Source organism: Typopeltis vanoorti, chromosome 15 (assembly GCF_054136105.1).
Source record: "Typopeltis vanoorti isolate ZY-2024b chromosome 15, IOZ_Tvanoo_1.0, whole genome shotgun sequence".
NCBI lineage: Eukaryota > Metazoa > Arthropoda > Arachnida > Uropygi > Thelyphonidae > Typopeltis > Typopeltis vanoorti.
Genome location: NC_143563.1, coordinates 27,288,829 through 27,306,263, shown reverse-complemented (window position 1 = coordinate 27,306,263; position 17,435 = coordinate 27,288,829).

The following is a 17,435-nucleotide window of genomic DNA, read 5'->3' as shown; positions in this document are numbered from 1 at the left end:
AAATAATTAAAATTTTTATTATCGTAAAAGAACCACACACTCCCGGATCGTTACAGGCACGCTTGGATAGAAACTGCATGCGGGCAGCAAAGACCCTAGCGTTGGCTCTGGCTGTACCTTACCATAATACTTGATTAAGTCTGCCTGATGCTATAATAAAAAATCTGGATGTTTATCATCTACACTTTTGTTAGTGGAGACATTTTCCTGAAATTCTATGTAGTTCAGTTGCTCTTACATCCAGTTTTCTTTTATTTCTCCCATCATGTCTTTCTTGAAGTAACACATAATCGCCTACTCCCAACAATCTTTCTTTTGACTATCTAATCTTCTCATGCATACAGTAACATTCTTAATAACAGACTCCAGTGGTATCAAATTTTTCTATTACAATTAACAAATATTAAATGTCCTAAAATCCAGTATTTACATAATCAGAATGCAAGTCATTAGAAAATAAAATGTCAAATCCAAACAATGCTTCTTTTTGATGTCAGAACTGGAGAGTAGTGTAGTGTAGCAACGAGGACACCACATAAATGCAAGTTCCAGTCTTTTACTTTGCCATATGCTGGGGTTGAAAATGTTGTTGTGGCTTGTTTGTTCTCTCACACAGTCCATTGCATGAAGATTTATAAGCAGTTGCAAATAATTTTGTGACATTAAAAAAAACTTACAAATCTGTAGCATTCTGTCAGAAGTGTTTCTGGACAGCTATACAAATTATACCATCAACAAAACACACAGCTAAAGTTTTATAATTCTGAACAGCAAAAGTTCAGTATACCAGGTCAACATCAACAAGTGAAAATCATTTGTTAGTTTTTCAAAAGGTCCCAACACATCAGCTGCGACATGCTGAAAAGGATCTTGCAGACATTTGCACTACTTGAAAAAGGAGCTTTTCCTTGAAAAGGGTTTTTTTAGTTTTCAAGAAAAAGAGCACTGAATGAATGTCTTAATATCACCATAAAAACTACCCATGAGTGTTTTTTTTTTTTATGAACTATTCTGGCATGTTTAAAGATAGAGAATTGCTTAATGTAAAAAATTCCCTGGAAATTTCAAATTTTGCAGGGGATGCAATTTTTCTGAAGTTTTTAATATGCTTTAAGCTTTTCTCAAACCCAAGATGACATCATCATTTAATGAATGATATTAACTTATATCACAGGATCATCTCAAAAGGAGCCACCACTCTGTAATTTGATCATATTTCTTTTGTCCTTTATGCACAACAGTTCTTCATTCAAGAAGAATCAAGTAGGATCAAATTTCATTGAACACAAGTACAGTACAAGTGGTTGTATTTGAAATCTGTACTTCATATAGGAGTCCAGAATAAACCTTTATGCTGAGCAGTCTTGATTGAATCAATATTCCACTTTTGAATTTTGTGTTTTTGTTTAATCAGGGACTTGGATAAGGTCCCAGTGTGTCTTACCAGCTTTAAAATGAAAAAGATCTACACTGTTTGTAGCATCATGCCTGTTCGCATCATTCATGTCAGCTCTAGAAAGAAAGTGTAATCTATATTTTGTATCAGGTGACTAGGACACTCTTATGTCAATCTTGAGCTTACAAAATCCATCTGGTCATTCTTTGGTTGTTATCCTTGATATTTTTAAAACTGCCAGAGGTTATGTTCTGACTTGATATGCTAGCTATATAATAAATTCTTCAGTTTTCTTAAGTGGATAAATTAGAGCCAATACTTCCTCTCTTAGAATTCCACTCTGAACCACTAAGCTTCCAACAAAGGAATACTACAGGCTTCGATTTACCTTCAAATTGCTCCACCACAGCAACTATGCACTTTTGTGAAGCGTAAGTTCAAACAAAATAATAAATTTTAATTCATACTTAGGGTGAATTGAAATAGGCAGGTTCATCAGTGTCTTTCTGTTGCATGTTTCTTCAAGAGAAAACTTTGCTTTTTTTTTTTTTTTTGTAAAGTAAGAGGATGGAGGTAGACTGAACAATTGGGTTGGGATAAAATGCCTATAATATTTTAATTTTCCTAAAATTAGTAAGGTTAGTTACTTAGAAAAATAATCATCATGATATTTTTTTTTGTCAGGTCTAATAACCTGTGTCTAACATGTTTGATTTCATTTACTTTATGAAAAAATAGCTTACATTTTGAAGTATTTAATTTCAGTTTTGCTTCATGAATTTTCTGAATTACACCTTCATTAGTTTAGTATGTGATTTTCAATACTGAATAAATCAAGAATCATAAAGAATCTTGATGTACTAGAATACTGGTTCCTAGAAATCCAGATAACTAAATTCATTAGTGCCTAAAAAGACTCTGCTGAGTTCTTTGCACCATGAGGTTATCTGGTTGTCATACCCAGAATAAAGTGTAGAAAAGGCAAAATAATGTTTATTATTTTTTCTCAAAGTTACCTGGTAGTAGTCATTCAGGTCCAACTTTGACATTACTTAGTCATATGAAGAGGTCAAAAATCAATCATGAATCTGAGATCTCCATAAGTTTCTCCAGAAAAATAAATGGATGGTTACATAATAACAGTGAAATGTTAATTATATCATCCATTAATTATTCCTGAAGCAAATAAATGCCTCCCGAATACACAGCAAGAGCATTTGAGAGGCATTTGGTAGTGCTGAGAGTTAATAATTCGAGTTTTCTACCACATCTGTACAAGGACATTCCATGTACACATTCGGTAAAGGAATTCCAAAAATTTCTTAAATGATCTAAGCACTTAGATGCAGTGCTTATCAATTATTCTTCCTTTAGTCCTCTCAGAGTATCAAGAAAGGAAGATCCTATGCTTCAGTTTCCATGATATTTTCTGTCAGCAAACTTCATGGACATCTTTACTGATAGGAAACAAATTTTGAGAAGGATAGAGAATTAGTAAGAATGCATAAGAAAGTCAGCCCCATTCAACAAAAATAACTTCATATGTATAACTGCAACAGCCACCACGGAGAGCAAAAAAATTCTTCACAATATAAAGAATTTTTGGCTCTCTGTGGTTATCAATGTGAAAATAATATGAAACTGTCTTAGAGACAACTTCTGAGAGATAAGCAACTCATGTAAGGTAGTAATAGAAAAATCAGGAAAGAATATTTCAGTGGAAATATTCTTCCCTGATTCACCCAATTATCCCGTCCCTGTAATGGTTCTAAAGCGAGGAACAGTTTTAGGAAGAGATAGAAGTCAGAGAGAGAGCCAAATCTGGGTAATAGGGTGGAATCTGCACTATGAATTGTTTCAACAATTCATAGTGCAGATCCCTTAATTTTCCCATTGCCAAAACACCTTTGTGGGCAGGTGCATTGTCCTGATGAAAGATAATTTTGTCTTCTGCAAACCTTGTCTTTTATTACGAATTTTTTCATCTAGACTGGTTAAAAGATCGGAATAATATTCTCCGGTTATTGTTTTACCCTTTTCAAGATAATTAATACACAAAATGCCTTTAGCATCCCAAAACACCAATGCCATGACCTTGTCTTCTTTGCACTGAACAACCAGCTTCTATCCACTGTTGTAACTATTGTGTGGATTCTGGTGTGTACTCAAAGAGTGCACGATATGGTCATCCAATACCATATCGTGCTTGATCAATGATTTCTGGTGGTGTTACACTTTTCAGGTGTCCTTCACGTGGATCATCTTCAAGGCTGGTATAGCCACTTTAAACTCGGCAGTCCATTTCTTAATTGTCGAAAATGAAGGAGAAGTGTGTCCATAAACTTTTATGAACTTCAAATGAATTTCTTTTTGTGTTAAACCTTCTTTTACAAAGAATTTTATAACCGCTCAATACTCAATTTTATACATTTCAAGGGATAAGACAACACTTTTGTTTCAGACAGCTGAATAAAACAAACTACTTGAGAGAATAACTTGCAATTTCACATGGATGCTTATGACAGATATACTAACTTGGAAAAAAAAAATTCATGCCGATAGTGTTTCCATCTATATGCAGCCATAAGTGAGGCAGTTCAGTGTAAGAATGTGTATAATATGCCCAAGCTAGTACAAAGGACAACAAATCAGAATGGGACAGTTAGTATAAGGCATCAAGATAGGGGTGGGACTAACGGTCTTCTGCACTTCATGTATACTAATGCCAGGAGTATTAGGAACAAGAAGGAAGAATTTTTGGCCTTGGTCGGCTCTTCCTGGCCACAGGTTACTGGCATTAGTGAGACATGGCTGACAAAAGATGATATTGCTAGTGGGATAGAATGTGAAGTGGTATAGTCTGTTCAGGAGGGACAGAGAGAAAAAAAATGGGGCAAGAAGTGTTATTGATGATAGCTGATGAACTGCAGCCAAGGAGAATACAAGTTGAACTGCAGGATAGTGAAAAGAGCACATTTGAGGCTATTTGGTGTGAGATTGAGACTAGCAGAACAACATATACAATTGGGTGCTGCTATAGACCAGGTGATGGAATAGATAGTGGAGATAGTATGCATAAGCAAATAGATGCAATGAGTGGAGGAAGGGTAATAATTATGGGGGATTTCAACTATGGTAACATTGATTGGAAGGAGGAGAGGACACATGGAAGGAAGGAAATGGATTTTATGCAGTTATTAAGGGATCTGAGACAGCATGTAATGGAATATACTAGGGGTTCGAGAGTGCTTAACCTAGTAATTGCATCTGGGAATTTGACTGTATCGAATATGACCACTTTGCCACCAATTGGTGAGAATGATCATAAGTTCTTGACCTGGGAGGTGGCTAAATGAGTGGAATTTTCAATTAAGAAAGGGTACATGTGGAATTACCAGGCTGGTAAGTATGACAAGCTTAGGAGATTGCTTGGATAAGTGCAATGCCATGTAAAATTGCAAGGGGTGCAGGTTGATAGTGCATGGGAAGCAGTAAATGAGCGTTTCAAGGACGTAATGGCTGACCGTACACCCAGAGTCCAGACAGTAAATCAAGTAGAGGATTAAATGGATAAATAACACTATTAAGCTTCAGCTGCAAAAAAAGAAACAACTATGGAGGGAATTTAAGGAGAAAGGTGACCTGCATGACCATGAACAGTATAAAGCATAGGTCAGAAGAGTAACAAGCGTGGTAAGAAAAGCAAAAGCGGATTATGAAAGGAAATTAGTCACGCAAGCCAAAGAGAATCCCAAACAGTTTTTTCGATATGCTGCAAGTAAAAGAAAAAATGTATATGGTAGAATGATTTTAAGGAATGCTAATGGTAGGGAGGTAACTGAATCAGTTGATATAGTGGAATTACTGAGCGAGCACTTTGCAAGTGTATATCATCCAGGTGATGATATTGCAAGAATGAAGAAACCAACAGCTTATATGGGAATTGAAGTGAATGAAATGGAGGTGAATAGTATATTACAAAACCTTAATGTGAATACATCTGTGGGATTGGATGGTATACCAGCTCGTGAAGTCTTACGTGAAGCGACTAAAGAATTGTCAGTGTCCTTGACCATTTTGTTTGAGTTCAGGTCTGGGTTAATCTTGAGGGAGTGGAAAGAGGGGAAAATAGTTCCACTGCATAAAGGAGGTTCCAAGACTGCTGTTGCAAATTACTGACCGATCGAAATATCAGGAGTCGTTGTCAAGATTTTGAAGAAAGTAGTCAAAAGAAAAATACAGGAATGGATAGATGGAAATGGATATGGAGGGTGGGGGAAGCATGTTTTGTGAAGATAGATCATGCCTCAATAACTTGCTCACATTTTATAATACAGTGATGGCTGAGTTGGATAAAGGTAATGGGTTTACAGTGATACTGCTGGACCTTACTAAGCCCTTTGACAGGATACCACATGGAATTCTAATCAGTAAACTGCAGCATATGATGATGTATATAGGGTTGATGAGATGGATAGGAGAGTGGTTGATGGAGAGATATCAGAGAGCAGTTTATTCAGGAGTAGAGTCCAAAAGACAGCCTGTGACTAGTGGTGTGCTGCAGGGTTCTGTTCTTGGACCACTACTATTTAATTTGTTCATTAATGATATAGGAAAGGATCTGAGAGGAACTGTTCATTTGCTTGCTGATGATGTGAAGTTGGGGTAGAGCAATAGTGAATGCATAATGATGTCAAAATTTTGCAGGATGATTTGGATAGACTGGAGGACTAGGCTAAGGTGAATGGATGTCAATTTAACGTGGCAAAGTGTAAGGTTATGCATTTTGGGGTGAAAAGATTAGCAGCAGTATACCACATTGGTGGAACTATACTTCAGGTGATTGACGAGGACAGGGATTTGGGAGTGTTGGTGGATAGGGAGTTGAAGTTTAGAGGGCACATTGCAAAAGTTACTAAATCAGCACATCAAGTCACTTGGTTACTGAAGAATACGTTGATGAGCAGAGACAACCAAGTTATTGTTCCTCTGTATCGAGCCTTGATAAGACCCCATCTTGATTACTGTACCCAGATCTGGGTGCCAGGGTTACTTCTTGATGGGGAGGAGGTGGAAAGGATCCGGAGACGAGTGACTGATAGCAGGTCTATGGAATGTACCTTATGAGAACAGGATGAAGATTTGTGGGTTGATGGCAGAAAAGGGATGATATGATTGAGACATTCAAATTACTGAAGGGTTCCTATAAGATTAATTCAGAGGATATTTTTCAGAACAGGACTGGTGGTGGGAGGACTATGGGCCATCCATGGAAACTGGGCAAGAGTGCAGTTAGAAAGGGTGTTAGAACTAGGTTTTTTACTTCGAGAGTGGTGAATGAATGGAATAAGTTGCCAGAGTCTGTTGTGGGTGCCATGACTGTGAATGAGTTCAAGGCAAAGTATAATGGACACTGTGTGGATGTTGAATAGTTGTTCTTGTCATGATGTTTAGGGCCTCCCTCGATGAGTCTATGGACTCCTTGAAATTGCCCATAATAATAATCTATGGTCGAAGCCTAGAACTTTTCGGACCACCCTCGTGTGTGTATTGTTAAACCTTGATAAGTTAGAATATTAAGATTCCACTTATCATTGTTTAACAGAGCTAATACCCTATAAGAAATATAAAAAATATGCTTGTCTTCTAAATATGTGCTATATACATGTGATATAAAATAAAATTGTTAGCATAAAGGAAAGATATTGTAATTTGTTAGAGGAAATAATAATTTTTTGATTTTCAAGGCTGTTAATAATGTATAAATTGAACAAAGATGTCCTAAAATTTACAATACTTGTCTGAGGAACGACTTGCATAAAATATTGTGAACAAAGGTGTGCCAACAGAAGGAGAGATGGCTTCAGGCAATTGCATGCTCACCGCACGTGTCGGAGCAGGGTCAGAAGAAAATCGGAAACAAACAGTATGAAGTGAGACTCACGTGGGCGAAGTGCTACGCATTGGGTGTGTTACAAAGGTTACAGTAATTACTGGTAGGGGAGATAGTATTAAAAGAGTTAGGACACCCCCCCGCATCGCTCTCATATATTTTTTCTTCCCTTGGCTGGTGGTCAGAGGTCGTCTGGCAGATAGAAAGTTGCATGGAGGAGAGGCTCTCTCCCGGAGTGCTCGGACTGGGAAGAGCAGTAAGCTATGTTCAAAGTCCGGTCAACGATAGCAGGAAATGCCATCCACGTGCTGGCGATGTTTTAGGCTCCTGACCGTATAATGAAGGAGTACATCAATGCTAGAGTTTTAGCAGTCCTTGGAAACACTCAGCTTGAAGGAGAAATCGTCCTATGCCACAGTTATGCCAGAATCGTGTGAGATTACAGAATGATCGGAGAATCCAAGGTACCTAATCGTCTAAGTAAACAAAAAGGAAGACCGACCAAAGGAAGGCAGTCCAAATTGAAGGAACGAGTATGAAAAGCCTTAGTGTATGGTAACGATAAAATTTCTTTTGTCTATGTAATAAGTTACATTGTGGGTCACGACCAAAAACATTAGTCACTTGTGTACATCTTGAAATCACTCTTCTTCGTTAAGATAACTTTACTTATTGTAACTGTTTTAGGTGGCACAGAAAAAAAATAAATATTCCTAGAAACTCTATGAGAAGATAGATATCAAGAACTTTGCCACTTAGGCTTTGGCTCACTTCTGAGGCAATCCCTTTGTGTCTTGAAGGTACCACGTGACTCTTTAGGGAAGATAGAAAGTCAGAACACAAAATTTTCAGTTTAAGAGATTGGGACACAACATAAGTGGTGCAGCCGACAGGATTGTGAATTAAGATATATATATATATATTATTTCTTTTCACAAGCAAGTAGGTTTCGGTTCTAGAGAAAAAAAAATATATATATTGAATCTAGACTACTGTTATAATGCAGTCAAGGAACGGGAACTAATGCTTGGAGATATCCGTCCCACAACTGTTCCTGGTCTTGTCAACTTAGTTGATGATTGCAGTCTATTCAGGCAGCACGAACGCGAAAGAGAATGCAAGGAAAAGTCAAAGAGTAAGAAGGGTGAATGAGGGTGCCTGCAGCGAAGCAATCAATAAACTGACAGAAGCCTTCTCCGAGATATGTAATGTACGATCAATTGTTAAGCAAGAAGTTGAACTTCTTCAAAAACCAATCATAGAAAGATTGGACGACATGATGAGACAAATGGGAACCTTGTTGCTAAAGGTTCCCTAAAGACTAGTGGCCTCATGACTGAAGATACCACAAGGATAATCAGAGAGGAGATAGAAAAATTACAGAAGCCCCTCCTTGTTAAACTGGATATAGTTATGCAGAAACTAGCAGAGATAACCTCCAATGAGACTGAGGAGTTCCCATCAAATTCTAGACAAAACAGTGAGCAGCAGGACAGGAGAGAGCCTCCCAGCTGCTACAAATGTAATAAGATTGGGCACCTTGCCCAAAATTGTTTTAGCAAAAGGAGGCACTCTAATAGAAATCTAAACAAGGACTCTAGGTCTCATATGTATGATTAGGACCTGGAGCAAGGAGCAAAGAATGAGAGCGCGTTCGTGTGGAATGTTGGTAAAGGGCAGTGTCTGTGGAATATCTTCCACAGACACTGCCCTTTACCAACATTCCACTTTACCAACTGATGTGGAAGAACCTTATATGAAGAGCGAGGTCACAAACCTCAAAGACTCGGTGAAAATTTATGGAGTCTCAACCTCGATAACGCATGTCACAAAGTCTGTATGTCTGAAAGTTTACTTCCCAGAGTTCAAGCTGTGTGCTTGGCATGAGTTTCTGGTTCTATTCAGAACGTCTCTCCGACACATAAAACTAATTCTGGGCAATGATTTCTTGACAAGATACAACTTTAAATGCAACTATGCACGAAGGGAAGTGTACCTTCTTGAGCATATACTAGTGGTGGTGTGTGTTGATGGGTGTCACGTATTTGGAGTAAGGGAGATGGTAACTGTAGTATTGTGCCCTCCTGCGAGTCCTTGGAGGTGCCACATAATAATTTATTTATTTTGACAGCAAAGGTTGGTCGATTGGTAGAGCCTCTGCTACTAATGGCTCAAGCAAAAAGTTAAACAAGTTTGAGCACAGATAGTAGTTAGAAGGATCAATTGTCGATGCTGTTGGCACACACTCCCTCGATGAGTCTTTGGACTCCCTGGAGGTGTCACATAATAATAATAATAATTTCGTGTGCAAACTACCGAAAATGTAAGAGCATACATATAAATTATTAAAAGCATACATTAAAAGACAAAAATGCCACTTACATGAATATTAAGCAAAAACATAAAATATCAAATTTCACTCATCCAGTGACTAATATACTTTAAAGCTGTTTCATTACATTGCATTAAATCTTCTCGGGTACATATATTAACGTCTATTAAGCAGCATTGCAAAAGATGATCCATGGTTTGTGTTTCACCACATTAGCAGCTGTCATTGTCTGTGTGGCACCATCTGGCCATATTCTGCTTTGTTCTGCTCATTCCGGAACGAAGTCTATTCAATGTCTTTCATCTTTGCCAGTCTAGGTGTAAGTCAGAAGGAAGAGATTCGTTTAAGTTCAGAGCCTCTAGAGATTGTTCTTGCCACATTGTTGAACTTGTAGCTTTTATGGAATCAACCAACGGTTCCACTGAGGGAATAAAACTTTTACTTGATTTTAGCTTATGTACTGCAACATGTCCATACAAAGAATACTATTCATCATTTAGTTGTTGTTTCTGCTCATATCTATTCTGTGTAGTCCTTCTGATGTGAGGAGGTGCAATACCAGACAGTGAGTATAGATGGTCAATTTTTGTAGGCTTAAGGCAGCCGGTAACGTGCCGACATGTTTCATTAAGAACCTTATCAATAATTTTGACGTGATGATCTTTCCTAACCAGGGCTAGCATACTCAGCTGTCGAGAAGCAGAGGTGTGCAGTACTTGTGTATTTGCACCCCACCGAGATATTAATCGGCGCAGAATATTATTATGTGTTTGAGTTTTAGTTGCTATCTTCTCTATGTCTCACTTATAACTTAAGGTCCTAGCTAGGATAACACCTCAGTAAGTTAGATATGGATAATTGACCAGTTTCACACCATTCCATTCTATATTCAACTCTCTCCTTGTCTCCCAATTATTGAGATGGAAAACACACATTTGGGTTTTACTGGGATTTGGTTTCAGCTGGTTTTCCTTATAGTAAACTGTAAGGGCTTCTAGCTCTTGTGTGAGCTGCTTCTCAATGTCATCCAGGTATTTTGCTTGATAAGCTATTGCCCAGTTATCTGCATATAAAAATGTTCTTGACTGAGTTTATAGGTTGGTCATTAGTATATATATTGAAGAGGGGAGATAGCACACTTCCCTGAGGTAGACCATTTTTCTGGATACTACATCTGCTCTTTTTTCCTTGAAATCAACAAAGAATCTCCTGCTGAACAGCAGCGACCTAAATATCTCCACTGACCAATAGATGTTTGCCATGCTGTAAATTTTGACTATAAGCTTTCTAATATTTAGTGTGTCATATACTGCTGTCAAATCTATAAATACAGCTCCTGTTGTTAACCCCCCCTTTCAAAGTCATCCTCAATAAACTGTGTTAAGTTTAATACTTGTCCAGTGCTTGATCGTCCTGTTCTAAATCCTGTCTGTTCTTTTATCAGCACTTTCTCTATTTCTGAACTTAGTCTGTTCAGAAGCAAGCAAGATTAACTCTCATAGAGCTTCAGTGTTGTGCATAGGAGAGCTATAGGCCTGTAGCTCTTTGGGTCCTCAGCAGGTTTACCTGGTTTCAGGATAAGTATTACTTTCGTTTGCCTCCATATGAATTTCCAACAAAAGTTGAAAAATTCTAACAACCACTCTGTTGCCTTTTCTCCCAGATTCCTTAGTATCTCATTTCTGATATCATCTATACCAGCAGCTTTTCCTGGTTTTAACTCTTTTAGGGCATTTTCTAGGTCCTCTTTAGTAAATGGTACTTCAAAGAGATTATTTTCTGAATCCCTAACTTTTTTAATATAATCTTTAGGTATTTTGCCTTCGGTACTTGGTTTACCATTCAGAGATAGCCGAGTTGCAATTTGGTTTGCATTTATATTAACTTCGGTTGCTGCTGTTGTGGAGTCACCAGATAATTTTTGAGTAAGAGCCAACTTTCCTGCTAATGTGCTTCATATGTAAGCTTTTAGATATCTTCATATCTAAGCTTTAAGATGGTCTGGTAGCAGACCATCTAATAGCTTTGATGAACTTTACATAATTTTCTGGTCTGAGTGAAATGTTGGTCAGGTTTATGTCTAATTCTCTTGAGTAAAATTAAAGCATCTTCTTAGTGGGATCTCCTTAAGTCGGACTGGTGGAAAACTTGCAGCATTATTGGTCTATGTTGTGAACTTGGGATTGGTGCAAGTACCTGTTTAGTGTACAGATTAGCTATTCTATTACTAACAAATCCAAGATCTGGGTTATAACCTCTTTTCCATCTTCCACTGTTAAATGATGATGGCTGTTTAGGATCGTGTATAAGGCATTTGATTACTTTCAGCCTACTGTTCAACTAACTCTCCATCCTGATTTGTTTCACTATAACCCCACTGTGTGCTATCACTATTAAAGCCACCTATAATAATAGCAATTTCCTTTGTGTCAAATACTGGGATATTTCAAAAGCAAAGGTTATACTATGTGGTTTATATACTGAGAAAACACTGATGTTACCCACATCTATTTCAAGGATTTCTATATTATTTTAGTTTGTGGTTAGGCATCCTGTAACCTGGAGTTCCTGCCGAGTGAAAATAGCACTTACATACTTTTCATGCGGTATTTCTTTTATGAGCTTCATTCCAGCAATTTTAGGTCTGGCTTGTTGAGGTCCTTTGTGTCTCTCCTGTAGACATAAAATATCACATTTTTATTCTTTACACATTTTTGCAATAAGATCTTCTTTTACACAGTAGAGACCCTCGGTATTGTGCGAGATGATTGTCAGGGTCAGTTCCCATAAGAGGCAATGAGTTTTAGTAATTGTGTCTCTGATAAAGAAGATGCTAGAAGCACTATAAAACTGTAGAAAACTAGAAGACTGTATTGCACTATGCTATACTGTAGATCTCTGGTAGCAGAATTCATGGCTTGTAAACAAGCCGAGGGGTTGTGACATGAAGTATCATCAGTTGTGACATGAACGATTCTGCTATGACCCTCTATGCTGTGTTAGTTCTACATAATAATAATAATAATAATTATGTAGAACTAACTTCCTGTCAACAGTTTCCCACCAAATTAGTGTTATTTGTCAGAACTGCAGTATCATCAGATCTTAAATGTTTATCTTTTAAGGCACTTCGAACTGCATCAATCCACCTAGATTCTGTGAATCTAGGTGGATGGTCTTCCTCTTGGTTATTTTCATTCTTTCAAACACCAGTTTTACTAAGATTTCTTCTCCAGTTCTACGTGACCATGCTACTTGAGATTAGCTCTGCTCTCATATCCCTGAATACTAACAATGTCAAGTCCTTTCCTAATAGCTTCATTTTTAATATGATTCTGTCATCTCTTTATTTCTCTAATTTTTCTCAAAACTCTAATATCTGTGGTCTCCAGTCTGATTAATTTTAACCTAGCTATCACATCCCTAAGTTGAAATTGGTTTAGACACTGCCTTGTATACAGCTACTTTAGTGTTTTGTTTAAAATATACATTGCATATAAATATATTCAGTTGACTCCATACCATCTTTGCTTATTTTGTTGTCTATTTCATATTTAATTTTTGCCATCTTCACTAAAAACTGTGCCAAAATAGCTGAAATGTTCTGTAGTTTTCTCAATCAAGATGCAGTTGATGTTTTCAACATTCATGCCTATTTTCATGGTCTCTGTTTTTATTTGCTGGTGTTCATACCAAATTTGTTATAGCAGTTATAGAGTTGAGTTAAGGAATTCTGCAGACTTATATCAGATTTTAAGAGTAAAACATCTATACAAAGGAGAAAGAGTTAAGATTAACATCTCCAGTTTTGATATCGGGCCTAATGCCACTTCATGATGTAATCCACTTAGATGATGAACAATAGTGGTACCTTCTTCAATTCTAATTACTGACTTACACCTCATATCACTATGTATTTCAAGATATAATCTCACGTGGACAAATCTGGAGAGAAATTCCTCTGAAATTCTCACATTCGGATTCATTTCTCTTTTTTTTTTTTCCCAAGCACACACACACACACATATTATATATATATATATATGTGGGTACTATGAAAGTTCAACTGTAGTTGTCTGAAGTCAATCTTCTGAATTGTGCAGTGCAGCTACCAAAAATTTATACATCCATATTTAAGCATTTTTAGTTGAATATCATCTGTTACATCTGTCTTTTCCATATTTTAGGTGGTTGATGGCTTTTTCTACTTCAAAGAATTGATATGTACTTCTGACTGCATTCCTCTTGAAACTTTTTTATCATTGTTCTGTCACTTCTCATTTCATTTAGTAACTTCTTAAGGCATGCTGGTCTGGTTGGCTGAGTGGTTAGACTGTTGTTTGAATCCCACTATGGGCATGAATGACTGACTGTCTTTAGGTAGGAGATGAATTTCGTTGTCCATATGGGACCATTACCCTGATTATTGGAGCCTCATGAAGTGGTTTGTAAAATAGAGGTAGATCTTTAGAGCAGCTTTCCAAATCATATTTAAAAAAAAAAGGGGGGGGATTCTTACCAATTATACTAATCCTTTCATGGCTGAGAATCAAAATTTTACATTGTTTTTCAACTATAATTTTAACAATGATGGCTCTTAAGCATATTTGTACATAACCTACTAGATAATCCATAATTTTTGCTTGTTTTTGAGACATTTTCAGCAGTATAGTGGGCAAAATTATGTCATTAAATTTTCATGATCCTTAGGAATACACAGACTGTTCTTTTAGCTAGGATGCAGACTGAAAAATGCTCTTCTCAAATACCTCCCAATCGTGTGCTTCTGCAAACACCATTGGGACGAGGCACACATTCATTTTTAAGAACCAAATGTTTTGTATATTTATGCTGCATAATTTTATAAGATACTTGGTAAAATTGAAGAATTTTGCACAGATAATCTTCAAACTGAATAATCAAGAGTACTCTATACACCATACTACTGAGACATTTGCAGTCACAAATGACTTTATGCAATTGTTCATGCTGGACCACTTCCTCACTAGTGATTGCTCCAAATATACTGTGAACATTGTATCTCCCTTAAATTCAGACTACAACCTTATGCTAATCTCTTCCCCCACTCAGCAACACTCACAAAGCCATTCTCAACAGGTGGGTTGATTGAGATTTCTATGCCTTATTCACGTGGTTGGATTGTTGCTCTCAGTCATCCACCCCAAGCACACGCTCTGAATGCATCACAGTAATCCTCTCCAGAATGGAAGCATGTATTTCCCCATTGATGCTAAATTCCCGTCCCCTTGGTCCACCTTTGCAACGAGTTTCCCGGTGTTGTACTACCTTACCCAAGTCCTGAAGATACTTTCAGGCGCAAACTTTGTTTGCTCACACTTGGATAAAGGATTAAACTAAATTTGTTAGTCTAACCAAGTGAAAAATAAACTTTCAGCATCATTATTAACAGAAAAATCTCCTGTATCATACTTTTCCTTAAATGTCTGCATAGATGATTTTGGTAAATGTCCTCCAACCACTCCAAACAACTACTTGCAAAGAAGAGTTGACTACAAAATGGACCTTGGTGACTGTTATATTCTGAAATGCCAAGATGGGGAACTAAGACTCGATGATACAGGAGTTGTTGGAAGTAAAGTTTTCTCTATTAGTTGTGAAGAAGCTGAGAGATTTTCATCAAAAATGTACGACATTGATAATCATTTACTATTTTTGGACACCGAATTACCAGCTATTCGTATCATTGGGAAAATTATCGCTAATCATCTAAATTAATCAATGATAAAATTAGACTTTCAAGATTTTATTCAATTCGATAAAGATTCTTTACTTTGGGACATTTACGAACATTTTACAAAAACTGCTCATGTATATTTGATCTTTCACCAAGAAATTATTAGAAAAATCCTGTTCAAATCAGATACCAAAGAAGTCCCCTGGCCCTGATGGCATTCCTGTAATTGTTCTAAAGATTTGACTCCTATTCCATGTCACCTCTTTATGCTCTCTTTACTTCACTAGCATCTGCTTGATACCCTGTAAATTAGCCCATATTTAACCTATTCCCAAGAAGGTTGACAGATCCTTACCATCAAAGTGTCACTCAATCTATCTCACCTCAGTTCTCTCCATAGTAATGAAGAGAATCTTCAACACATTGCCAATATGTTCTGCCAGTGCTGTTAAACAGGAGATCTGCTCATGTATGTCACCCACCTCTGGATAAATACTAAAAAAAATTTGACAAATCTCAAGTGGATGCACTATATACAGGGTGTTCGGGATAAATTTGACAGTTTCGTAAGGAAAAAGAAAATCTTCTTTGTATCTATTAAATTTAATGAATTGACAAAAAAACATTACAGGCAGAGTTAATTACAATACTATCAACAAGATTTACTCAAAATAACCACCATTAGCATCGATCACAGCTTCAATTCTGCTTCGGAACCTCGAACAAGCTGATGCTACAGTCTCCCTGGGAAGGGCCGCAAAAACTGTTTTAATTTTATCCATTAACTGGGCTTTTGTATTACTGGAAGTGCAATTGGTGTCTTTTTCAACTGTGCCCCATACAAAATAATCCATGGGGTTAAGGTCTGGGGAGTTTGGAGGCCAAACATTTGGACTGGTGAAGTCGTAGAAATTTTCAGACAACCATTTTTGACTTTTCCCAGAGGTGTGGCAAGGGGCCGAATCCTGCTGCCATACATATGGCCTACCATTGGCTACCCTTGTTATCCAGGGCTTGACTACAGTTAGCAACTCCACGAACAAAGCCCGAATTCCAATGCCAGGGTTCTTCAACACCTGTTCCTGCAGATTTGCGAGGAATTCTGCTGTACGAACGCAATCAGATCGTCTGCTAGGGATCTTTCTTCTTGCTACATCCTCGTAGTCACCATTGCAAGTCTCTAGTTCATGCCTGATTGTTTTTACTGTATTCAGGGAGCATTGGGCAGCAGTCGTAATATCCTTATTTTGATGGCGGGCACGAATCATCATGATACAAGTTATTCTCTTCCATGATTCAGGTGGGTTCCAGCTATCCATCCTTTCTGACATCTTGTATATGAATGAAGAAGGGTCCAAACTTTTAAATGAAGAGAAGTGTGTGTTAATACATGTAACTTACGGAAAAATATAATTAATTATAAATATGTCAAATTTATCCCGAACACCCTGTATTTCCAAGGCTTTCAAATGAGTGTGGCAAACAGCACATTAAGAAGCTCTCATCATTTAGTGTGTCCCATAATTTCTGCAACTAAGTTGCCAGTTTATGGATGCCCACTGCACATGATGGTGGACAGTTCCCTATCTTTACCCTATTCAATACCTGCATAAATTCTACCTTATTTCCCATTTAAAAAAAAAAAAAATTCTAGATTTAACTTTCACAACACCCAAATCTCTAAACAAGATGAAATCTCTACTTGGGATTACCTTGCCATGAAGACTTTCTCAGCATAAATGTATTAGAACCATTCCCTCCTCACCATCCAAAAACCTAAGATTCCTCTATCATTTGAGGCATTTCTTTACCTCTGAACAGCAATTAACCCTATATAAATTGCAAATCCATTCATCTAGAACTGCTTGCACATCTGGGAGGTGTCCCCAAGAGCTCTCTTAAAATACTCAAAATACAGAATAGAACAATCAAATGATTAACGACTCATCGCTTATCCAATCATTCTTGCATGTGCATTTAGTACTGTACCTAGTGCATGCATTTTCTATAAATATATCCATAGGTAAATTTTCATCAAAAATTCCTTGTTTATACTAAATCCATTGAACTATGTGCAGCTACTGTCCAACATCCCTTC